General features: G+C 40.5%; 1 protein-coding gene across 8 annotated transcripts in view; it reads left to right on the forward strand.

Annotated features, from left to right (window-relative positions):
* The first annotated feature begins 22439 nt into the window (after nt 1–22439).
* OSBPL6 (oxysterol binding protein like 6) overlaps nt 22440–26919 on the forward strand; it is a 211579-nt gene continuing 207099 nt past the window's right edge. For 6 of the 8 annotated variants that reach the window (XM_007190403.3, XM_028168576.2, XM_007190404.3 and 3 more), the window contains exon 1: nt 22440–22596. The gene's annotated coding sequence lies outside the window, so the exon portion shown is untranslated. The remainder of the gene's footprint in view (nt 22597–26919) is intronic. The other 2 variants (XM_057551085.1, XM_057551086.1) reach the window with 2 other exon arrangements.

The raw sequence follows: 26919 nt of genomic DNA on the forward strand, positions 1-26919 counted from the left end.
CACATTTCATTTTAAAATATGTCAGTATGTGTTATAAAAGATAAGGACTCTAACAAACAATACCACTCTTACACTAAAAAATAAGTAATTCATTAGTTTTATCTCTTCCACAAAACTCTCACTGAATAACAAGTGGTAATTCTTTAATATTTCTTTTTCTTCCTAACTCATTATTCAGGTCCACCCATAGTTTAACAAGCCATTTTCTTACCTTTGAAAGAGCTACAGACTTTAAAAGTCCTATGAAAAAATATGGCATATAAAGACAATCTCACATTTTAAAAAGGCTAGGAGTGTTAGTTTTTTTGCCACACTGGTTTTTCTTTTCTTGAGACCAAGGAGTTCACTTTTAAAAGGTTTAATAGGTAAGTGATTATTAACATTTCTATGTAACATTTTATATTAGAATAGCTTTTTACAATTTACATGGCAATTTTACAGGCGCTATCTCATTTAATATTTACAGCAACCTAGTGAGGTAGAGATTATTTTCATACTAAATGATTCCACTGAGACGCAAACCCATGTTGTCTGCTTAATGTCTACCAACCATGCTGCTGAACTGGCAGTCACAAATCTTACCATAGAGCAGTTTTAAATAGGTTTTATCACCTTTCACAGACCTGGGTTATATAAATGCACTATGCTATGCAAAGTATTATTAACTATATTACTTCCTAGATATGCTAAAGATACATATCTGTACAGTGAAGATATTACAATAAACTCTTATGAAACCTGTACCTTTAGAGCTTAGAATTTCAAGCACAGAGCATGTATATTTCAAATTCAAAGAGCAAGAAATAATCCATTACATAGTTTTCATAAATTCCTCTTTAGCATTTCTTGCACATGCTTGTGATGGGTCCAGAGCACTAATGGAGAGGTGATCTTAAGTAGAGGCTCAGAAAAGTGGCTGATTACAGGGTTAGGGCACAGGAAATACAAAGTAAACCCGGAACATCTTTTTGTGCTTGAAAATAGGAAATGCCCTTCAAAATGATGAAGGGGACCATGTCAAAAGGACACAGAAATCAGCTTGAAGTGAATGCCGCTAGATAAATCTGGAACAATTTGAGCATCAAAATAACTAATAATAGTAACAAGTTGTAACTCATTGAGTGAAATATGAATCCACAAGTCCATACTGATATAAATAAATAAATGAAGAAGTTGTAAGTTTGATGAGAAGGAGATATTTACATAGCCTCAAAGCACCCACCTACAAAATACTTATGGATTAAAAGGGAAAATTGGGTTACTTTATAATAAAGGAGCCTGGAAGACATCATTTTAATCAAATGATCAAAGTCAATACCCCAGTAATTGGACAAGTTGAAAATGTGGAACATCCCTTCCCCCGGTAGAAGGTAATAAGAACACTTTATCATTTCTATGAGATTCCTGACAAAGGGGCATAACCTTGTAAGGTGACATTAGAGCTAAAATGGGAACACTCTAAAAATTAATTACCTATAATCTTCAAAAGTGTCAAAGTCATGAAAATCAAGGGAAGACTGAGGAACTGTTCCAGACTGAAGACTTCTAAAGGGACATGGAACACTTAATTCTCGACTAGATCCTTTCGCTATAAACGGCATTGGAACATTTTTTTTTTAATTTGATAAGTTTTTTTTTAATTTATTTATTTTATTTATTTATTTTTGGCTGTGTTGGGTCTTCGTTTCTGTGCAAGGGCTTTCTCTAGTTGCGGCAAGCGGGGGCCACTCTTCATCGCGGTGCACGGGCCTCTCACTATCGCGGCCTCTCTTGTTGCGGAGCACAAGCTCCAGATGCGCAGGCTCAGTAGTTGTGGCTCACGGGCCTAGTTGCTCCGCGGCATGTGGAATCTTCCCAGACCAGGGCTCGAACCCATGTCCCCTGCATTGGCAGGCAGATTCTCAACCACTGCGCCACCAGGGAAGCCCGGCATTGGAACATTTGGCAAAACTTGAACAGGGTCTACGGATTAGACGGTAGTAATGTATCAATGCTAGTTTCCTGATCTTGATTGGTTGTATTATGGTGAGATAGGAGAATGTCCTTATACATAGGAAATACACACAAAAGTATTGAGGGGTAATGGGAAGTTAGGTCAGAAACTTACTCCCAAATTGTTCAAATAACAAAAGTTCTTAGTACTCTCTTTGCAAGCATTCTGTATGTTTGACATTGACTCAAAATGAAAAGTTTTTTACAAAAATGCACATTAAGTTACAGCAGATACTCACAGATATCTGTCACATTCTTTATTACAAAGATTTCTTGCCAAGCTTTCTACATCAGGGGTCCCCAACCCCCGGGCCGTGGACCTGTATCAGCCCACAGCGTATTAGGAACCGGGCCGCACAGCAGGAGGTGAGCAGCGGGCAAGTGAGGGAAGCTCCATCTGCCACTCCCCATCGCTCACATTACCGCCTGAACCGTCATATCCAACCCCCAACCCACCCCCACCCCCCCCATCCGTGGAAAAATTGTCTTCCACGAAACCAGTCCCTGGTGCCAAAAAGGTTGGGGACCGCTGTTCTGCATGACAAAAACTAGTATCTGAAGGCAATTGTTTGTCTGTAAAAGCTTTGATAACGTCACATTTGTTTTCCTGTTGGGAAGGGGTGAGCAACTGAAAGACAAAACAAGAATATTCATCTATTCAACAAATGTTTGTTGAGTGACTACACATATCAAGCTCCGTGGTAGGTACTATTTCCTCTCTGGTGGACACTGTGATACACTACCCAAATCCCCCTTCAGGACTGAAGGCCTTATTCCCCCAACTGCTAGGAGTGGTGTGGACAAGACAGCCCTCAGCTGTTAGCCCCTGTGCAGGGATTGCTTTAACTGAGGAGAGTTTCCTTACCTAAGGTCACATGCCCTTCCCAGGGTGCTCTGCATCCAATCACTGGCCAATGGAGTGATATAAAGGCCCGGCCCTCTCACCCCAATTCAAGCATCTCCAAAGGGTCATCTCATCTAAAGAGGGTCCCAAAGGCTAAGGTTTTCATTGAGAGCCCATCACAGCCCAGCTTCCCCCTCTGCCAGTCCTTTTCCCTTCCCTTGACTTCCCTTACATAGGTGATGATCCCTAGAATGCTCTTCATGAACCTCCTGCCTGCTAATCTCCTGCTCAGAGTCTGCTTCTCAGGGAAGCCAACCTGTGACATGCTCTCTCAATGATTTCTCTCTGGAGCCAAGAAGGATCATTACTTTTCAATTTTTTTTTTTTTTTTTTTTTTAAATTTTATAGCTACTTTATTTATTTATTTATTTATTTTTGGCTGTGTTGGGTCTTCGGTTCGTGCGAGGGCTTTCTCTAGTTGCGGCAAGTGGGGGCCACTCTTCATCGCGGTGCGGGGACCGCTCTTCATCGCGGTGCGCGGGCCTTTCACTATCGCGGCCCCTCCCGTTGCGGGGCACAGGCTCCAGACGCGCAGGCTCAGCAGCTGTGGCTCACGGGCCCAGCTGCTCCGTGGCATGTGGGATCTTCCCAGACCAGGGCTCGAACCCGTGTCTCCTGCATTAGCAGGCAGATTCTCAACCACTGCGCCACCAGGGAAGCCCAATCTTGAATCTTTGATGTTAAAACAGGACATAATATTCTGAGAACTTTACTGAATCTCCAAATTTATAAGTACTCCTTGAGTAGGTAAATTCCCCTGTAACGTAAAACTGAAATTTTTAAGTGCCCCTATCAGAGTCTTAATAATAAATGCAGGATTAAGGTTCATTTCCAACCTCAGCATTAATTCTAGTACTAAAATAAATTGTATTCTACATTCCATTCTATCATTATTGTGATAACACTAACATGTCCATCCTGAATCTGTGTACGTGATGGGGAATGCCATCCTCGCTAAGATGCATGCAATACCTTCTCATTAGTTATCTGACTCATATCACATCCATCCAAATAGCAAAAATCAAAAAATTTCCTAGCACATTGTGTTGTAAAGTGTTGGGGAAACAAACACTCTCATCCTTTGTAAATACAAATTGGTACAAACACTTTGGAAGACAATTTGGTAATATTTATCAAAATTTTATGTGCCAAAAAAGAAAATAAAGAACAGGAGAGGGAAAGCAAGAAGATGTAAGTGGTAACACAGCATTTTATGATTTATCAAGATTTGAGACACCACTACTTCATTTTAAATATTGCTGGAGAAAATAAAATACCCAGTACTATTACCATTTTTGCTAGGTTCTCATTAAACATCTTTGTTTAGTAACCACGATATTATTTGTTATTGTCCCATCTTATGAGAGGAGATTATCAGCAGCTACTAATGTTAAGAACTAAAATATCTAATCCTTCTTTGGTTGGGTGGACATCTGTTTATTGGTTACCCAACATCCATTCCTCCTTCTCCCTTCAAACAGCATTTAGATTTTCTTTGGGGGAAAACTACTCCTTGCTGTTTGAATGGGATTAACCTCACCCCTAACCCCAGGTCTTTGGGCCTAATTGGCCCATGACAATCAGTGTAACTCCATCCCTTTGCCACTCTGATTGGTGTAGGGAAAGTGATTTATATATTCATTGCTGTATACTAATTTTGTAACTAACAACTTTATTGTATTCTCTTACTGTTTTTGTAAGATTTCCTTGGAGCTTCCAAATATACAATCACGTCATCTTTTCCAATTTCCTTGGAGTTTTCAAATATACAATCATCTGCAAATTATAATAATTGTACCCCATTTTATCTCCTTTTTTTCAATGTATTAGCTAGGACCTCAAAAATAGTGTTAAATATTATGTTTAGTTTTAACTTCTAGAACATCCTTGACTTGTTCCTGACTTTAACAAGGATGTTTCTAGTATTTATCCATTCAGCATAATGGTAGACTTCAGGGTTCAGGTAAGAACATCTTATCACGTCAAGGGAGTTTCCTCCTATTCCTGTTTTGTTGGGAGGTTTATTTTCTTAAACCAAAAATAGATATTGAACATTATCAAATAACTTAATGGCATATATACAAATTATTTTATTATTTTCTCATGAGATCTACTGATACAATCAATTATTCTATATTAGAATTCCTAATATTGAATTATTCTTGTATTTTTTAAATAAACTTTACTTGGTCTGGTATATTGTAATCTTACTGTGCTACTGAATTCTACTTACAATTTTTTTTAAGGAATTTTACACCCATAGTCATAAGTGAATTTGGTTTGCACATTTTTTTAATGCTGTCATTGGGTTTCATTAAAATAATTTAAGGGGTTTTCTTCTTTTAATATGCTCTGAAGCACTTTAAATAGCATTAGAATTGTCTGTTCCCCTATGGATTTTCTGTGAAACATCTGGGCCTGATGTTTTTCATCAAGAGAAGGGAAAAGGGATTAGGTTTTTCATGGCATTATTTCTTGTGGTAGTAGATCTATTCAGATTTTCTGTCTCTTCTGCAGTCAATTTTGGGCAAATTATATTTACCTCCTTATAGTACACCTAAATAATATCATAAATAAGGTATTGTTAAAACAAGGACTATAGCTATTTTCAAGTGTCCATTCATCTCTGCATCCCTGCTTCCAACTTTATTTTCATAGATATAATTATCTATGACAGAGTTAAGCAGAGTCTCATGATTCCTTTGATTTCTTTGGCGTAAGTGATTATTTCTCCCTTTTTGTTTCTTATTCTGTGTATTTGTGCTTTCTCTATTTCTTTGCTGTTGTGATTACTTAAGTTTATATTATATTGTTACTGTGTTTTTCCTAAAAAGTAGTTTTTGCATATATTTATTAGTTTTGCTATCTTTAAATTTTCTAAATTATTCATTTCTGATTTATCTCTATTAACTCTTTTCCTCTCTTTCCTTAAGAGTAATTTGTGATTTATTTTATAACTTATTAACTCACATATTTTTATTCTTTTTATTAGTAGAAATGCTACAAGTTACCTCTGTGCAGTGCTTTACCTGTATCTCATTAGTTCTGATATAGTTTTTCATTGTTCTTATTTCCTATTATAGTCTCCAATTTTAGTTGAATCTCATGCATCACCCAAGAGTTAAGAGAGTGCCTACTTTTCAAATTTCTAGGTAATAATGGTAGAAGCTTGGTGTAATCTGGTTTTGCTACTAATTTCTACTCTTACTGCATTGTGATCAGAGAATATTGCCCACATTTTTCCTTTCTTCAATTTGTCGATATTTTCTTTATGGCTTAATCCATGGTCAATTTTTATAAATTTCCTTTGGACAATTGAAGGTACATCCTCTGTTTTAACAATAAGGACTATCTTATTCACTATATTATTTATTATAATTTTAGTTATTTTTTGTCATCATGATCTATTGTGGACTGAGGTGATTAATCTCCCACCATTGATGTGTTTCTATTTCTTGTTGCACCACCTTGTATTTTTGCTTTATGAATGTTAATGCTATTTTATTTAATAATAGATATAAATTTTTCATATTTTCTAGTGAATTGTACTCTTGAATGCTATAGAGGGCCCTACTCTTTTCATTTAATAGTTTTTGGCCTGAAAATAGAATCCAACCTTGTCTGGTATAAGATTACAATCTCTGCTTTCTTTTTCTTTGCATTTGCCCCATTTACTTTGGCTCATCTTTTTATTTTTACCCTTACTGCATTACTTTGTTTTAGGTATATCTCTCGAATTCAGCACTGAATTCACTTTGTGATACAAGCAAAATATACTTTTTAAAAAGTAGGTGAGTTTAGCCCACTTCTATTCATTGATTGGACAGATGTATTTGGTTTCAATTTTTTCATGTTATTTTATACTTGTTTTATATTTTAAAAATGATATCACTAGTAGTTTCCTTTGATTTGCTTCCTTGTGTATTCCTTATGCTAAATAGGAAGTCTTATACTATTCTAGTTGTTCTCTTTGCAATTACGACTTTATAGAATGCCCCAATCCTCTATTTTTCAGACATTTCTATTTTCCTACCATAATCATTGATTAAATTAATATTTTCTTTTCTACCTCCTACTTCTTTTCTGCCACATACTTTTTAAATTATATTTATTCATTGACTTTTAGCTGTTAAAAATAAGGAAATTAACATATTTATGTGCAATTTACTGTCTTTCCCCTTGCCTCTGGTAACCCTTGTTAGTTTTTCATTTTTGCATTGCCAAGCATATAAGATTTACATTTTATTCTGTCACCCTGATTCCTGTAACTGTTTTATTATTAGATAAATATATTCATTGTTCCCTGCCAGTCTTCTGTAGCAGTTTCTCAGGTCATCTCTTGTTTGGCCTGTTTGTCATCTGATTGAATCATTAAGTAGGCTCAAGGGAACGATATGCATGCTCAAAACATTGTTTTATGTATTTACACTTGAGCAATAATTAGATAGCATCTTTGGTTTACATCTTTTTTTTTCTTAAAGATTTTCTAGTGTTGAATATTGCTATGGAGAAGTCTGTAGCTAGCTCTGTTTTTTCCTTATCTTTGAAATTCAGCAACTTTAGTAGGCTACATCTGGGTGACTTTCTCCTTGGACATATTGGGTCCTTTCAAGATGTAGGTTCAAGTATTCTTCCATTTGAGGAAAAAATTCTGTAATGATATTGTTAAGTATTATTTCATTATTTTTGTTTGTTTTCCTCACACTTCAATGATGCATTTGGCTCTCTTTTGCTTGCCTTTTATATCTATCATTACTTTCTGATCCTTTAAAATTTTTCTTCATTTCCATTTCATGTTGCTCACTTCCTCATTTCCATCCAATATGTCTCTTTTTGCATTTTCAGCAGGACCTATTGGCCCACGTATTCTTCCCATTTTGCTTTCCCAGTGGTTACTTCTTTCTTCCACTCTTCCATGTGCTCTATCAGTTCACACCTTGTTTCGTCCTGTTGTGTTAACATCTGTTACATGAGCTCTTCTATCTCTGCTTTATGGTTTTCCCTCATAGAGGAGATTCATTCATTCTGTTCTTAAGATTCATGGTAAATTGTTTGATCATAATTTTCAGCAGCTCTATGGAAACATTTTTCTGGTAAGTGTGCTTTATTAATCCTTTGGGTTTTTTTCTTTTCTTTGTGTAGCACCTATGTATGGATATTGTGCATATTCCTTTTTGATTACTTATCTCTGAAGTAGCTGAGTTTTTCCTATACCACTATTTGCAAGAGGTTCATGTAGTGGAAAGAGTAGGGCCAGTCATAGGCTAGCTTAAATGTTTTTATAACCTCGATTTTGCGTAATTTGTTTAGCCTTTACTTCTCCTCAGCCAGTGAACTCAGGCAGTGGATTTTCACAATGCATTTTCCTGCTGTGCCATAGAGACAGACCGCTTCCTGTAAATGTAGCTTGTCGCTGTATTCCCTCGTTCAGATCCTCTTTCCCTGCTACTCAGAACCAAACAGGTCCTGGTTACTCCCATGGCCAGCATGTGTACCTTGTCCCTACTGTTACAAACAAGGGATTTCAATTTGGGAAATAAAGGTGTACCTGTCACCTTTAAGAGATTTTCTTCTTTTTTTTTTTTTTTTTTCAAATTGACATACAGGTTTAATGCATTTCCAATCAAAATTTTTGCAGATACAAACAAGATTTTTCTAAAATAAATATGGAAAGGCAAAAGAAATAGAAGAGCTGATATATCTGAACAGTACTGAAGTGGTTGGAATCACTCCACATGATAAGATTTATAATACAGTGACAGTAATCAAGACTGTATGGGATTAGCCAAGTGACAGATACACAGACCAATAGAACAGAATGAGGAAACCAGAAACAGCCCTACAGGAGTACAGTTAACCCTTGAACAACACGGGTTTAAGCTGTGTGGATTCACTTATATGTGCATGTTTTCCAAAAAACACTACCATAGTACTACGAGGTCAGAAATCGGTTGAATCCAAGGATGCAGATCCATGGATATGGAAGGCCAACGTTAAGTTATACATGGATTTTTGACTACTCAGGAGTCAACACCTCTAACTCCCTGCACTGTTCAAGGGTCACTGTACTTCCAACAGATTTTTGATTAAGGTACCAAGGCAATTCAATGAACGAAGGATTTTCAAAAACTGGTAGTAATCAATAACATGTTCACAATGAGGGAAAAACTCCATTTAAACTTCATACCTGTACAAATGTTAGCTCAAAGTTAATCACAAGTTTAAAGGTAAAATTATAAAACTAAACAATAAGGAATTTAGTAAAAACGCTGCAGAATAAAATTTTGATACCCTGTGGTAAAAGGTGTTCTTTGCTGCCTCTAAGATTTGCATCCATGAACCCTCTCTCTGCTTTCTATAAGTGCACCCCTGCGTGATCTCCCATGCTTTGGGGGAACTATCCACTTTTCTTGTGGTTTGGGATTTCAGCTGTTTCCTTAGTATAATGGAAAATATGGCTTGTGAGTTTTTTCTGGCCTTCCTTTTTTCTTCTTCTTCCTTTTCCCTTCCTTCCCCTCTCTCTCTCCTTCCTTCCTTTCTTTCTTTCCTTCTTCCTTTTTTCTTTCTTTCTTTCTTTTCCTTTCTCTTCCTTCCTCCCTCCCTCCCTCCCTTTCTTTCTTTCTTTTTTTCTTTCTATCCTTCTTTCTTTCTTTTTCTTCCTTCCTTTCTTCCTTCCTTCCTTCCTTTCTTTCTTTCTTTCTTCCTTCCTTTCTTCCTTTCTTTTTCTTTCTTCTTGTTGCTTTTGTGTGATTTCCAGTGAGAGAAGAGAGAAATGGCAACGTCACACTGACATCTTACATGTAATTCAAAGCTAAAAACAACAGGACTTGATGATTGATTAGATATGAGAAGTGAGGTTTCTGACTTGAGCAATTAAGTGAAATGTGGTATCATTCACCGAGATGGGAAACCCTAGAGATTTGGTAGGACAAAAATCATTGACTTCAGTCTTATACGTGTTAAGCTTGAAATGCTGGTGAACCATTAAATGGAAATGTTTAGTAGCAAGTTGGAAAACAATGTCCATAACTCAGAGCATAGGTTTGGACTGGAGGAATTACCTAGAGAAGAGAAGCATTTGAGGCCCTGGATGACAGCTCCAAGAACCCCAGCATTTAGAAGTTGGTAGAAGGGGATCCATGAAGAAATTGAGAGAGATGCAGCTAAAAGGTCCAGTAAGATGTGGATAGAAAGGTGTGTATTGGATTTCACCACATGGAGGTCACTAAGAACAACCTATGGTACTATGGTAAGAGCAGTTTTAGTGGACTGTAGGGCTGAGCCAGATTGAAGAGTCCTGTGGAGGGAAGAGGAAGTGAGGAGTTGGAGAAATTTTGCTAGAAAAGGGAACAGAGAAATGTACAGTAGCTAGAGAGATGACAATAAGATCAAGGGAGGCTTTTTAGAATGGACAACACTAGGGCATGTTTTTATATTGTTGGAAATGATTCCAGGGAGAAGGAGTGGTTGATAACTCAGGAGAGGGAGGGGATAACTCAAGGAGCAAAGTCCTTGAGGTTGCTAGAGCAGCTGGGATCCAGAACACATGTTGGGGCATTGCCTCTGATAGGGGGAATCAACATTTGTAGATGGGTAATAATGGAAAGTACAGGTTCCTGTTTGATGGTGTCTATTTTCTCAGCAAAGACTGTTGCAAGATTTTCAGCTGAGAGTTTTGAAGTGGCATAAGGTAGCAGATTTGAGGATGGAGAAGAAAGCATGAAATAGTATTTTCGAGAGCTGAAAAAAGAAAGCTATCGGGAAAGTAGTGTGATGGCTGTGTTGTAGAAAGGGCACTTTTGAGGACTAAGATTCCAAAGGTAGAGTTTAAGCCAATGTGTCATATTCTCCATCAATGTTCAGCTGCTCAGATGTAGGACAAGGGAAGGTGGGGTAGCTGGGTTTCTGCAGGTTTGGAATTTAGCTGATCAGAGAAAGCAGTGCAGAAATGAAAGTTATTTTATTGGAGAATTATAGTGGTGGACCCTGGAATCAAAACTGGACAAAAAGGGTTATGACGAGCAGGAGAGCACTAATGGGTAGTGAGAAAGTTGTGAGATGGATGGAACTGGTAGCTTGTGTTGGCTTTGTTGGCGAGGCATCCTTCGCCAGCAGTTGGCCACACATTTATTTTTTTCTTCCCTTAAACTCTGCTTATCTCCCTTTGGCAGCTAGGCTGCTGTAAACTGAACTTTGTATTTTCACTTCACCGTAGGCCTAAAATAGTTTTGCTGAATTCTACTTATAATTGAGGGTGGAGGAGTGGAAGTCACATGAACATTCAAAATATGTTATAAAACTTGCTAAGTCATGGGGTGGGAGTGGGTGAGGCTTCAGAATTAATTGTGTTTGTGTATGTCTCTGTATAATTCGTGACTTCATTATTTAAGAAAAGAAAATATATACTCTCCTGCTTCTTGCACTGAATCAAATTCTAGGTGCTTCGTCAAGAGCAGTCTAGTTCTGGAGCAGACTTGTGCCTGTTCCTCATCCTGCAGCAACAGGCTTATCAAATACACAGGAGGTAAACAGTTAACAGCAGCCAAAATATGACTAGTGATAGCCAGTCCTCAAAAGCATCAATTTCCCAGACAGAAACCTTTAGAAAGATGACTGAATTAACCAAATCCTATATATCTGAACAATACAACATAGGGAATATATATTTAAAGGTAATGTAAATTAAAATAGAGGCAGGTAGCATCAAATGTAGGTCTATCTGCTTTCTAATATGCCTTTATATTTTCTATTTGCTTTTTCATACCTTTAGGTTTCATAAAGAAAAATTCTTCATCTGTTTTTTTACCATCCTAGAATGCTCTCTGATATCACATGTCATTTTTTCACTATATACAATTTCACTGAGTAATTAAGCAAAATCATATGTAGCCAAAAAGACATGTACTGGGGTTCTGATATTAATTTAGAATTCTTTCTCGCTAAAGAACTGGCCAGATCTCTTAGTCAGATATGGCTACTAAGACAATAATATCTTTTTTGGTCTAGTCTCAGTCTCTTTTTCCTGGTTCTGCCAATTCTCTCTTCTCTGTTCCACATAAATTGGTCTGCTTTGGGACTCCACTTCAGACTCAGGATATTTATTCTTACTCCTTGTTTATGCACCTTAAAATTCACTTTCAGCACAGATATTTTTCCTATCCATCGATTGTGGTGCTTCCTACCAAAATGTTCCAAAATGTCCTAAAACTTAGCACGTAGGAAACAAAAAAATCTTCCTTTTCTATCTGTGAGACCTGCAGTTTTTAATCTTACTCCTGAGTGTTTTGTGTTCTGCCCAAAACTGTGGTCACAGGAAAAACATTTTAAATTCTATTCCTTTTTAGTGGTAGGAACACCTTCTGAATCACCATTGTCCTATAGAAATTGCTGTGATGGTGGAAATGTTCCATTCTGTGTTGGCCAGTAGAGTAACCACAAGCCACATGTGACTATTGAACATTTGAAATGTGGCTGGTGTAACCGCTGAATTCAATTTTAAAATTTTATTTAATTTTAATTAATATCGATAAAAATTTAAATAGCTGTGTGTGACTAATGGCTACTATATTGATAAGTGCAGTTCTAAATTGTATTCCATTTTAAAAGGTGATCCTGATTGGTCGAGAAAGAGAGGGTTATTACATTTTCTTCATAATATTATTAAATGGCTGCAGCGATTGAGAGAATTTCCTTTTCTACTATTTTAAGCCAACACTCATTTGGGCTACATTATGGTTACGCTGATGCTTGCACATGGTTCTGTGGTCAATATATCCCCATGGGGGCTGATAATGGATGAGTTCATCGCCCTGTTATTGCGGAAGGGAGAAAGATCTCTTCTGACTTCTTCAGCTGCGGAGAGAGCTGAACACTGAAGTTTATTTATAAATCAACAGAATCCTCAGTTTTTCAAGAAACTTTTCTTTCCAACTGAAAACAGGGCCTCTGGGAGGGGATCCAAAGGAATCTATGAATATGCATCTGGGTATGTGATGCTCATCCACAGGACAGAACCAAATGGATGATTAAATTACTCCCGGTGAGCTGGGAAGATGAGATGGTAGGCAGAACCTCCACCCACAACCACACCCCCGCCCCTAGCCAAGAAAGGCAGGAAGCCCTTGGGGAAAGCTACCCGGAAAATTATAACCTATGGTGTTAAAATGTAGTTAATCAATTCAGAACCAGATACCTCATCTTAGAAGTAAAGACATAAAGTTACTTGTATTTTTGTCTAGTTATTTACTTTGCCCTTACTGTTTAGTGAACATATTTTGGAAATGTCAGGGCGTATCAGCTCTGCTAAATGGAACCAAAGAAAAGAACTTTCTGTTTGGGCCAGAATTCCTGGGAGTCAGGTGTGGATAGGTCAGGAGAATCCAAATGAGGACACCTAAAGAAGGGTCTCAGTGAGACAGATCCAGCACCCTCCCCTATCTTGACACTTAATTCTGGACCTATCCTTTAATAAAAGCTTGGAGGGTAGGGTATATTTTTTCATTCATCTATATACATTTACCCTTCAGCTGTCAAGGCTCACATCCCTTTAGAGACATTGGTCTCCATCTGTTTAGTTTGTGAATTAGGTTTTGAAAAAAGAAAAAAGAAATCTAGATCTTATGAATTACTTTTGGCAATTTCCTCTCTGTATATTATGTTGATGAATTTGACTACCACCGTTTATTAACATCTCCAAACTAATTTAAAACAACAGTTTTAGTTTGTTTCTTTTGGAAGTTGAGACATATACAGTGACTTGAATATTTCTACAGTTCTGTGATTATGGAATGGAGTTTAATAATAAAGTAAGACGATTGCGAGGTTTCATATCTATGAGGCAATTAATTGGTTTGACGGATTGTTTTCACCAGGGAATGCTGATGTTAAAAAGGTAAATATATGTAAAGATCAGAACTGTCCTTGTGTCAGATGAGGGAGCCATAGCTCTGGACCTTGTGCTTCAGAGGTCCTTTGTGGTCCTCCTCCAGCCGTGCACTCCTCTTCAGGCGTAGATGTGCAGGACCCAGCTGGCATGCCCACCAGAGCCTTTGCTCCTCTTCTACACCAAGGACCCTGGTGCCAAGGGGCAGCTGTTTGAGAAAAGTATGGACAGAGCTTAGATGTGGGGGCTGGATTGTCCTCCTGTGTGAGCACGAAGACCCTCCTGAGATGGGTGAGAGCTGGAAGCGGGGAAAGAAGAGATGTAGGACACAGGCGTGAGCCTGGGCGTATCTTCCTGCACTGCCAAGTCATATGGTTAGACTACAAGGAATTTGAACATTCCGAATACATTCTAGGTCATTACAAAGAAACAATTGTCAAGGTAGACTAGAAAATATTTCATTAAACTGTTTGATTTACAACTTTTGATTATTTATACATATGGTGTGTGGGCCTCCATCTGTATACCTGCCCTGGTCTCCAGGGCAAGGTACCTTGTCCAGGGAATGGGAAGGTGCTTGAGGCCGAGAACAGAGTTCTAGAGCTTCCATTAATCTATGTGACGGTGGGCAAGTCACAATCTCTTAGTGCCTCAGTTTCCTCTTATGTCAAATGAAAATCTTACCTGTGTATTTCACAAAGTGGCCACGTGATAAAATGAGAAAATGAACTTGAAATGTTATATCTAAATAATGCCACATGTAATATGTGTAGCAATACATACTGCTGCTGCTTTTGGTATTGCCTATACACCTAACACTAGTACATAGCTCTTCTTTTCTATATTGTATATCACGCAAGACATACTTACATCTCATGAGCTAGTTTGATATTATGGTACAATCTTAAGAATCTTACCAACCTAAACCTATCCTGACACCAGCTTTGAGAGCATAAGCCAAGAGCAATATAATGCTTTTGAGGACCATTTAATCTAGTGTTTCCTAGCCACTTTCAGTGTAAAGACTCATAATATTAAAAGCAAACAAACAAATAAATAGTGGGCTAATTCATAAGAGAATTCCCTGAGAAGAAAATCATAACTAAAACCTACTATGATCTTAGTCATACTTTTAAATGAATTGTACTTTATTAATCACAAGAGCATCCACGTACATTTGAAAAAGCGTAGGTCATATTTCGTGTGAGGTGGTGATTCTGTTTAGGGCAGTACCTTCTGTGTGTACAGATTCTCAGACCATGTGTTGATGAGTCCAAGGCCCCTCTAGTGGTTGTCAGCACATTGAAGCTTATAATCAAACAGAGGGAACAAGGCAAGTCCAACATAATCTAGGAAAAATACAGGAAGCAGTCTGTGGGAGTTACAGTCACATTCAAATCTGGCAGAGATCAGCAAAAGTTTCATAAAAATCATGACATTTGTGTTTCATCTCCAAGGAAGATTTTTGGAAAGCAGAGGTAACCCAAGTAATGTTTGTCTCGAGGCATCTACATAGGAGGCTCTTGTAACATGTTACTGTAATAATCCTTAAAACAACCTTACTAGGTTTGGGAAATTAAAAAAAAAAAAAAAAAAGAGCCTGGGGCTCAGACAGAGGTTCAGAAACACATTCAAAGTCAAACAGCTAGGAAAGGTTGGGCTTATAAGCTGTCTTTCTGACTTTTCTCTTTCCAATTTACTGTTTTTTTCTCAATTTTCAGTTGTTTTCTTACCACTTTTCTGACTTTTGGGAGGGGGATATCTATGTACCATCTACAGTATTTTTTACCTTGTATGTTTTTAAATAGACTCTCTTTTTAAAAAATATTCTTAAATGAATGCATTTTATAAACAAATTTATATCACAAGCTACAAACAAAACTAAGTGTAGTGAAAACCAACAAACATAGAATGTCGTTAAATTCTGGAACCATCCTACTAGGATCAAAGGCTCTGAGCCTGGGGTCTGCTTGCTCTTTGTTAAAATGGGACATTTTCAAGTGTTAAAGGGAGATATTAAAAAGATATAAGCACCAAATTGAGCCTTGCTTCTTGAGGTAAATCAAAACCAAAAAAAAAAAGGAAAAGAAAGAAAGAGAAAAAAATGAAAAGACTAACTCTGTAATTCAATGGCTTTAAAATACATGTCTGGGCACCACCTAAATCATCTCACCACACTTTTGTAACATGCCCTATTCTTTGTAGTAGAAGAAAGTCTAGAGATAAACACAGAGAAATGACCCTTTCAGAGAATTGGAAGAAAGATATCAAGTGCCTCAGTTCAGCAGCATCCATCATTATGCTAATTATCCTTCAAGAGCTTTCAACTCCCCTAGCATCTTTGTCCATCAGGAAAGTTGGGTTAGTTCCCTTAGCCCCTCTGGAGGGAGGGAGGCCTGTACACGGAGGACTCAAGTAATAACAAGGACACTTTAAGGATCTAGTCCTCCCAAAGAGCCTGTGGGCTGAGAAGGTATGTTCTGGGTCTGAGTTCACTTAGAGGAAAGCTGTTTTTCAAATTAGGCCCTGGGCTATGAAGCACAGAGTGGATTCCGTTTTGCTGATTTTATTCAACAATTTTGGGGGGAGACTTCATTTTCAATTTTTGTGGTCCTAAGGAACTTGTTGTGTCTGTGCCCAAAGAGTCTATTTTTCCATGTGAGCTAATCCTGTGTTTGAGTGTGTGTGTTTGTGTGTGTTTTATAAAAACCCAGAGAATGGAGCACAGTTGAGTTGCTGGTCAGCAAATGGTATGAGCATGGTGACGGTCACTCTCAGGCCTTAGGATCTGAATCCCTAACGCCTGGATGTCCGGAGGCAGCAGGGCCCATGTTCCCTTGCACAACCTTACCAGCAAGTGAGTGTACAATGGAAATAAGTCTCAATTATAACTCACGCAAACACTTATCGCTGAGTACAATCCAATCCATCAAAAATCGAGTTGGCTCTACCTTTAAAACACAGATTAAATTCAACAGCTGCTTACCTTCTGGCCTGTTCCAGCTTTATCACACACCTGAACGACGGCACAGCCTCTTACCTGCTTCCACCCTTGACCATCTATAGCCTATTCTTGACACAGCAGCCAGAGTAGCTCTTTTAAAACAAGTCAGATCATTTCACTCCACTGCATAGACCTGTGATTGACGCCCATCTCACTCAGAATAAAACCCAAGTCCTCACAATGGCCTGCAGGCCGTACATGATTTGGGCCCCATTACCTCTCTCTCCTCATACTCCCTTCCAAGCTCATTCTGTTCCAGGCACTCTGGCCTCCTTTGTCCTTCCTGGAACACACCAGTCATGCCACTCCCAAGGTTTTGCAGTGACTGGTCTCTCTGACTGGGATGGGAACCTCCCATCCCCATACATCTGCTTGACTAACTTCCTCAGCCCCTTCAAGTCTTTCCTCAAATGTCATCTGCTCAACGAGGCCCAGACTGACCACTTTATTTAATACAGTAAGTCCCCTACATATGAACGAGTTTCATTCTGAGAGCGTGTTCATAAGCCCAATTTGTTCGTAAGTCCAACAAAGTTAGCTTAGGTACCCAACTAATACAGTTGGCTATATAGTACTGTACTGTAATAGGTTTGTAATACTTTTCACACAAATAATACATAAAAAACAAACAAACACAAAAAAGAAAACATTTTTAATCTTACAGTACAGTACCTTGAAAAGTGCAGTAGTACAGTACAACAGCTGGCATACAGGGACCAGCATCGAGTGAACAGGCAAGAAGAGCTACTGACTGGAGGAGGGAGAGGAGGTGGGAGATGGTAGAGCTGAAGGATGGTCAGCAATAGGAGACGGAGGGCAAGCTGCAATTTCACTCATGCCTGACGTTGATGGAAAGCACCTTTGCATCTTGGAAAGTTCGCACTTGAAGGTTCGTATGTAGAGGACTTACTGTATTGCAACTTGGCTACCCACCTCCATTTATCTTAATGTGCTCAACTTAATGTACTCATATCACTTACAACTTTCTAATATACCGTGTAATTTACTTACCTGTTAGGTTTATTGTGGATTGTCTGTCTCCCCCTGCTGGAATGTAAGCTTTACGAGGGCAGACTCTATGCTTTGCTCACTCCTATCTCAAGCACCCAGAATAATGCCTAAGGCTCAATAAATATTTATTGAATTAAGTGAAAAAAGCAGGTACCAAAACCACCTCAACCTCCACAACTTATAACCTCAACAAAATCCCAATTCTCAATCCTATTAGGCACTCTGATAAGCACTCTGAATGAAAGCTTCACGCTGAAGCAGAGATAATATTCCATGGGCTGGATCAGCAAGTCGTCTGAGCAGATCATGACAATGTGGGGAATAAGTGTATGGGACTAAATGGAGTTTGGGACACGGAGGTTAGGCTTCTGAATTTGTCAGATGTTTACACACCTTTTTTTTAAATTGAAGTACAGTTGATGTACAATAATACATAAGTTACAGATGCACAATAGAGTGATTCACAATTTTTAAATGTTATTGTCCATTTGTAGTTATTATAAAATATTGACTATATTCCACACAGGAGTTCTTTTTTTTTTTCACACAGGAGTTCTTGATGGCAATATTCTTGGTAAGAAAAGATTCAACAATATGTATGATTTTTATGAAGCATTGTAGGAATTATGGGGGGGGAGGATGTATGCACATATTCAAAAACAGCACCAAGTCTGACAGACAAACAAGCTGCAGATAAGGATAGATCAAGACCCCTCACCCTAGAAGCACTAGGTAATATTGCACCCCCTTCCTGCAAGGACTCATTGTTTCAAAGAGTTTGCCTTTTGATTTTCTCACTGTGTTCCTTTGGTATTGTGAAAATGGTAAATTTGTAAAAAACAAAAACAAAGAAACAAACAAAAAAAACCCCTTTACTCTACAAAGAATAAATTACAAAGGGAATGCTCATCTTTATCCTCAACTTTACAACAAAATGAGAGACGTGGATAGGATGTTTCCATAGCTAGGGAAAGATCCTAGTCATAATTTTCCAACTGAGATTTGATTTATTGTTTGCCATGCAAGGAGCCAAAATGATGTTTCAACAAAGGTAAAATGAGCCATTGTTCATTTTGATAATATGGGAGTGATTCACTAAAGTAGGTTAATTTAGTAATAAAGTAGTGAATAATTAAGTAATAATAAAAATATTGTCAAGCCTGAACACTCTTAATGAACAAATACTAAGCAAATTATGAATATTTTTGTTGCTTGTGTAGGACACAGCTACAGTACCTCCTCCGCTTCTCTTGGCCTCACGTTTCTCTCGGTCTCTGAGCTACTTGCCCTGCCTCAATTGCCCCACAGGTGACTGACCCAGTGCAGGCCTCCTGGAGCAGATCAGCCGCAAGCTTACGCCCCTGGCCAGCGGGGTTCAGTCAGGGAAGCAGAAGCACTCTGAGTATGTTAAACAAGGAACTTATTAAAGGAATTAGACGTCCACATTTGCTGGAGGAGCTGGGGAATTAAGAGTCTAAAAAGTGGTTGTTGAAAGATCAGAGACCAGCCCTGACATAAGCGAAGGAGTCCGAGCTTGCAGGGAAATCTGGAAGCCAGGCACATCCAGCTGCTGTGGCGGCACCACAAGCAGGGCTGGTGGAGATGCCCATGGAAGGTGGTGGGCTCTTTGTGACTACTACCTCTGAGTCTCTGTGAGAGTCTGTTAGCCTGACTGTGGTCACGGTTATTCGACCAGGGGGAACGCAGGGCAGAGAAGAGTGAGAACAAGAACTCTCTTACATCCAGACATTTCTCTCTTGCCACATCTAACCAATGATGACTTTCAGAGTTTAATGGCTGCTGCTTCATTTTTGTTGAAATGAAACTCAAATCTCAGGCAACCTCAGTTTTATCCACCCAGACAAATACAGACCTTTAAGCATATAAGAAAGGGGATTCTGGAAAACATAGTTTCCAACATAACCAAGTTGCCTATAGAACAATCTTGCACAAATACCGTACCATGGCTGCAGAGTATGGGGTTTGTTTCTCTTTGCCAGAGGGATCAGATGAGTCAGCCTGGAAGTTGGGGGAGTTAACCACCAGTGGGGTAAATTTTGACCAGTGGGAGATACGAGATGGGAGGGAGCTTGCAGGTAAATTTCTTCTTTGGTCCTTATGCCTTGCTGGGCATGTTTTCTATTGAGCCTGTCCATAGACACGGCACATGGCCAAGCAACTGGGTGCGTCTCCTCAGGGTCATGAAACGTAGACCAGGTTGGTAATATATCGCCATGTATTTGCTTCCCATTCTTCCCTGTTGCACGTCTTTTTTCCTCACTCTTGATGCCCTGAGACTGCATCATTCAACGAAGCATTAGCATTTCGGCCTTCCTAAGAAATCCCAGCTAAAATTGTACCCATAGAAAAATTGCAATGAAAATGAAGTGTGAGAGTTATATGAAAAGAATTGATGGTGAGAACTATGATTCCTGTGAGGCTCAGTTTATTTCTGTATGATAAAATTATAGCATTAATAGTAGTATTTAAGAATATCATTATCTTCCTTCACTGAAAAAGCCTATGAACAAGTATTTCTGAGGCAAACTGAAGGACTGAATCGGGACGCACAGATCCTTTTAGCCAACATGTGACTTGTGACCTAAACTCTCAGCAAGAATACACTTAATGAAAACATTGCTTTCTGGCAACCTCTGAGCAATAACCCTGCCATAGCTCAAAAAGCAGTGAAAAGCCTGTTACTCATTTTACATATGTATGCCAGTCTGTTTTCAAAATATTGTGATACGCAGAGTAGAAAAACTGCCTTGATGTTCCATGTCAGCTCACTTTATTCCACCCATTTCCTCAAATGGATGGGTGTAGTGCCATCACATCTTCTTTGATCATTAATCAACGAGACATGTAGGAGACTTTCCCCCTGATATTTAAAACCTATTTTTAAAATAATAAAACAGGGAATTCCCTGGTAGTCTTGTGATTAGGACTCAGCACTTTCACTGCTGAGGGCCCGGGTTCAATCCCTGGTCGGGGAAATAAGATCCCGCAAGCCACGCAGCGCGCCCGCCCCAGCCCCCCCACCCAATTAGTTAATTAATTACAAAAATAAAATAATAAAACAGACAGAGATACTATGGAATAGAGGGAAAGCATACAAGCATTCTTAAGGTAAAACATGAGATTTAGGTTGTGATAGTTCCTTTCCCCTCCCTAATAGTTTATGGTTCTCTGCTATTAGAGGTTTAGTGGAAAATTTTGAGAAGCATTTCTTTAGGTTAAAGACTCTGTGTGTGCTCTCTCATCTCCTTTCACACTCGTATTTTCTTGTATATGGGATTTGGATTTTTTTTTTTCTTTTTAGAGAGAGAGAGCAGTTTCAGTAGAGTTTCTCTCAATGGAACCCAGATGGAAGGAGTGAAAAGGTGGTGATAGTCAAGTGAAGGTCAGAGCCCCAGTCGTTCCCTTGAGGAGACTTTCTCCACAGGGAAGGAGTTAAGGTGAAACTGTGACATGTCACAGGGTTCAGCATCCATTATTTTATGACAGGACGATATGAGAACGTTGTTAGTGAGGGTGGAAGAAGCTAATCCAAAAAGTGAGACTGGAGATTCAAGAGAAATTGTGTGTGGGAATGACTATGTTTCATAGCGAAGCAGGGTTTTTATCGGCACAGAGAACAGTGAAATGCCATCACAGTTGCCTCTGTGGGTACCAATATCTTCAATTTTTGAGGGCACCTCTCCCCCGACTCATCCAACCTGGACCCCTAGAGAGCCCACAAAGCACTCCAGCGCTGTTTCTCTAGTAGTTCCTGTTACAATCCGTGTTCTCTGGATTTTTTTCTCCTGAAGGTGGTGATGACAATAATGTCTTGAGATACTTCCGACATTTCCCCAATCATCCCTTTACAGAAGAAACGTCTGTGTAAAATTACCCCGTCTTTCCCAGCAAATTTGCCTTTAGATTAATCTGCCCTTGGGTATAGGCTGGGAACGGTTTAAGGGTAGAAGAGTTTAAGGGGCTGGGAAGGGTCGTAGTGAGGTGTGTCTCTGGGCCGGGGAAGTTTTTGCTCGGGAGCGTCAGGGCCGGCGGGGAGCAGGCACACACAGTCCCGTCTGATTATTGACCAGCCTGAGCGACGGCCTGAGACAGGGGCCGGGCGTCGCCTCCAGGGAGGTGGCCGGGCTGCTGTTCCCTTCTGAATCCGCTCTCCCACGGTGCTCGGAGCGGCTGCGCTCCAGGCCCCGAGCGCTGAGACCATCTGGAGCCACCCCGTGCGGACCAGGGCTGGCCCACCTCCGCCGGCTGGAGCTAGGGCGAACGGGGTCGTTTCTACGGCGCTCAGGCCCGGGGATGTCCGGTCAGGGGCTCCACGGCTGTGATCTCTGGGCACCAGGGGTGTTCCCACAGGGGCCGGGCCGGGAGTGAGCCCAGGCAGTGAGACCCCGCGCCTCGGAGGCTCGGCGCGCCCAGCCCGCGGCTCTCCGGGCAGCGCGGCGAGGTTGTCCAGCAGGTCCCGCGCGCCTCTGGAGCTCCGAACGCCGCGGCTCTACTGCAGCCCAGCCAGCCAGCCGGCCAGTGGGAGCCGGGGGCGGGGAGCCCGGAGCACCGCCCCGCCAGCGCGCCCCGCCCGTGGGAGAGGAGGGGCTGCGGCGCCACGGACCACTGGAGGCGTAGCGCCGCCGTCACCGCAGCTGTCGGCGCCGGAGACCGCGGATCCACGCAGGCGGCGCCCGCGCCTCAGCTCCCGGCCGGCCCGCGCGCTCTCCCGACCGCCGGGGCCGTCTGCAGCCTCCCGCCGCTGCCGCCGCACGGTCGGCGGCGCCGCTGCTCGTCTTCCAGGTAGGTGTCCTAGCTGCGGAGGGGACCTCTGGAGCGGCACGACGGTGCCCAGACCCCGGCCCGGGGCATTGTGCGCGGCCGGAGGGCCGAGGACCCTGAGGGACGCACGGCCGGGCAGCCCGGCTTGGGCCTCTGAGGCATCGAACTCTCCGGGGGTTCCCCTGGCCAGAGAGCCCGGGGCGGCAGTGCCAGTCCCGCCCCGCGGCCGAGGTGGGAGGGGGCGTCTGGGTCCCGGTCCGCGCTCGCCGCCCTCCCCTCCCCCTCGTCGTGGGGAATTCCGGCCGCCCGGCTCTAGTTCCAGCATCCCCCCCGCTCAGCCCCGCGCCCCGGCTGCTGGGATGGAAGCTGGGGCAGGGACAGGGACAGGGACTGATATAATTGTCTGCGGAGAACCCGACCGGCGCGCCCGCGCCCGCTCTAGCTAACGCCTACGCCGCACCTTTCAGGGAAGCTGGGGAGCGGAGAGGAGCGGCTGGGGAAGTTGTGCATTGGGTTTCATTGTGCGCGTGCACTGCGGACTGCCCTCTCGGGGCACCCCTGCCCACAAGCTGCTGGCGCCCCTGCAGCCTTTCCTGCAGCCTTCGTCCACACCCCCGGCCAGGGCCGAGCCTGCCTTCTCTGGTTCAGACCGGGACAGGGTTTTCATTGCAGTCAAGACGTGCTTCCCCTGCATCCAGCGGGAGCTGCCTGCAAAACGTGGGGCCGGGGATGCTGGGCGAGGAGGGGATGGGAGACCTAGGGAGGAAGCCGGGAAGAAGTAATGACACCAGCACATTTTTTAAAAAAGCCTCTGCTGTATACAGACACATCCGCATGACATCTTTAAAGCTGTTTTTGAAAGTTACGACCAGGTACTGATTTTGTGGCAATCTGTTATATACCTGAAGGTAGCTTAAACAGAGACCTAAAGCTGGGGAAAGCATTACATAATGGACGTGAAGCAATTGACACGAAACTAAGTGAACCCACTGGGTTGCCAAATTATTTCTTCCTCCTGGATGCAAAGTCCTATAGGCTTTTTCTCTATAAGAATTTCCATTTTAAAATCGCTGGATTAGTTTTAGCAAACTGTGCTTTTTTCCCCCAAATAACAAAATAATTTTTCTTGACTATCTTTTCTTAAATTTAAAAATTGCATGCTAATGGATAGTTGTATATCATAGAGCTGATTAATAAATGTGGTCTTTCTCCAGAGGTAAAAATTTTTAATATTCCTGCTCAATATCATTAACTTTGTTTTCTTCTTGGTTGTATTTTTTTCTCCCTCTCTCCTCCCCTTTTTGTTTTTTGGAAGCATTTCTACAGTTTTAGGTACTGCGAGCTCACAATGTTGATATTCCTATCTAATGCCACAGCATTGCAGATACAAAGACTAATAATAAATGAAACAGAAGACCTCACAGTAACTCAGAGTGAGCAGGGTTCCCAAGGTCGAAGGGAAGCTGCAGTGTAACCGGGCTATAATCACCTACAGAGAATATGCATAGCCCTCCTTGGGTTATAAGGCAAGCCCTGATTGGTGGAATATTATTGCTATTATTATTTTACCCCTGGATTTCGTGTGTTTCCCCCTAAAAATAATTTTTTTTCTCCAAGTAGAAACACAATATTTTGAAATTAAAATCTTTGCTTTTAGAAAGCCTAAAAATCCAGGGTTTGCTCATATTTCCAGTTTTCATGTTGATAACTCCATTTTACATTCAGCGGATGGATTCCTTTTGGGATATCTCAGTTTCAAATTATGATGGTTTATCAGATGTCTCTTGGTTATAATACAATGTGATTCTGTTAGACTTTTACAGGATCACTTAATATAAGTTTTCTTGTCCTTAGATGGCTTTAACTTTATGTTAGTTAACTTTATTCCAAGAAAAAAGGTAAAATCCTTTCAAGAAGAAATATTTATTTATTTTATTTTATTTTATTTATTTTTATTTTTATTTTTTTTGAAATATTTATTTTTGGAGATCTGTAGCATCACTGCAGAAGTAGAATTAGGTTAATGCCTAAGTAGATAAAAGTTTTTTTAAAAAATTAATTTATTTTTGGCTGCGTTGGGTCTTCGTTGCTGCACGCGGGCTTTCTCTGGTTGCAGAGAGCGGGGGCTACTCTTCATTGTGGCGTGCGGGCTTCTCATCGCGGTGGCTTCTCTTGTTGCGGAGCACGGGCTCTAGGCGCACGGGCTTCAGTAGTTGTGGCACGTGGGCTCGGTAGTTGTGGCTCGCGGGCTCCAGAGCGCAGGCTCAGTAGTTGTGGTGCACGGGCTTAGTTGCTCCGCGGCATGTGGGATCCTCCTGGACCAGGGATCCAACCCGTGTCCCCTGCATTGGCAGGCGGATTCTTAACCACTGCGCCACCAGGGAAGTCCTAGATAAAAGTTTTATGTGACTTTATTCATAAAACTGTTGGACTAGGGAGAAGGTATAATTTTTATTAAAATGCCTTGGTTAAGTAACATGCAGTAATCATTCAATGGATACTTACTTATTGAGCACCTGTCTGTTTAGGACATTGGTCTAGGCATGTGGGAGATACAAATAAGAATGAAAGGATGCCCCTCTGTCCGCAAGAGTTTGTTGTCTTGTTTGGAAGGATAAGGCATGAATTCTTAAAATAGGGACTTTTTTTTTTTTTTTACTTCAAAGGTTAAGTAATAATTCTAATACTTTTTATAAGTTTGTTTTTAATTTTGAAAAAAAGGTCTCATACTATCTGTTGATGTCTGAGACTTTTTTTCCCCCACTCAACGTTATGTCACTAAGATTCATCCATGTTGTATGCAGCTGTAGTTCACTGACTTCTACTGTTGTACAGTATTCCATCATTTGTCTGTAACACAATATGTTTCCCTGCTCTCTTACCAATGGCCATTTTTTTTTCATTTTTAAGAAGATTGCAAAGAGTGCTGCTTTGATCATTCATGCTTCCTGGGGCACATGGGCAAGTGTTTCTCTTGGGTAAATACCAAGGTATAGAATTGTTGATTGTGTAGGATGTGTGAATATGCAACTGATAGATACTGCCAAATTATTTTCTAAAATTGTACTAATTTACACAAGCCAGAGAAACAAGCAAACACAAATAATCAAATACAAACAAGCATAAGTGTGTGTGTGTGTCTGTGTGTGTGTGTGTGTGTGTCTGTGTGTGTCTGTGTGTCGGATTGCCTTCCCTTGGCATAGTGATTTGGAGAACACATTGCTGGTAATTCCAAAAGCAGTTGAATGACAATGTAGCAGCATCTTTAATACAAAAAAAAAAAGACCTCCCCAGGAAAAAAGCTTGTTGCTCACCAATAAAGTCAGAAGTTATCAAAAAAGCTCATAAGAGAGTAAAGGACTCTCTTTATTATTATTATTATTAATAATAAAGCCTCTGTTATTCAGGGATGATTTTCCACATCCCTTGCTTCAGCTATACATTCCTTACATCCCCTGAATAGATGTGTGTTTATATGATTTGAAATCCAGAGTGAACTTAGTAGTTTTGATCAAGAAAATGAACTAAAATTAATTTTAGGGGTAACTGACACGATGTCCATCTCAGTTACTGAACTTAGTAGTCTGCCTTTCTAGTGTGGTTCTGAGTTTCCATGAACTTTGGAGGCAGTTCTACATCCATCCATTCAATCACCAACCCCCTGGCTGGTCACTTCTGTGGGTCTCATGTGGCGGTGACACAGGCACATTGAGTGTCATACTTCTTCATTCAGCCAGCGTTTATTGAACACCTAGTATGTGTCAAACACCATATTAGGTGCTGGGTCATAAACATGTCTGCCCTCAAGGATCTACCCAAAACAGACTCTACCCAAAACAAATCACTGTTGAATATGTATACGTGTGTGGGGGGTGGATCTGGCTTTGGTTTTAGAATTTGCATGAAGTATCTATTTTTTCTTTTGTTCCCTAAACTTTTTCCAGATTTATGTTTAGACCTCCTTGAGTTGGGAGTGCTTAAATATAGTTTTATTTTATTGGCTTTTTAAAAGCAGAAGCTTTAAAAGGACTTACTCATGGTAAGTCCTTTTGTCATGTTATCAAATAGGAGAAAGACAGAGGTCAGGGAAGAGATATCCTGGATGGGTGAATTCAGATTTGTTGGGAATGGACCATGACTTAGTGTCAAATTGATTTTTAAAGGGAAAAACAGAAAATAGACAACGATGAATGGTTATTAAGAGATCCAACTTGGGTATTACAGGGAACTGAGTATGTTGAGTCATGATGGTCTCAAGACGAAGTTCCTGGTGGGTTATATGAACCCATTTTCTTGAAAGTTTGTATTCACTTACTTTGTGTATGTATGAATGTAGTTTATATA

This window comes from Balaenoptera acutorostrata, chromosome 8, assembly GCF_949987535.1.
Source record: "Balaenoptera acutorostrata chromosome 8, mBalAcu1.1, whole genome shotgun sequence".
Lineage (NCBI taxonomy): Eukaryota > Metazoa > Chordata > Mammalia > Artiodactyla > Balaenopteridae > Balaenoptera > Balaenoptera acutorostrata.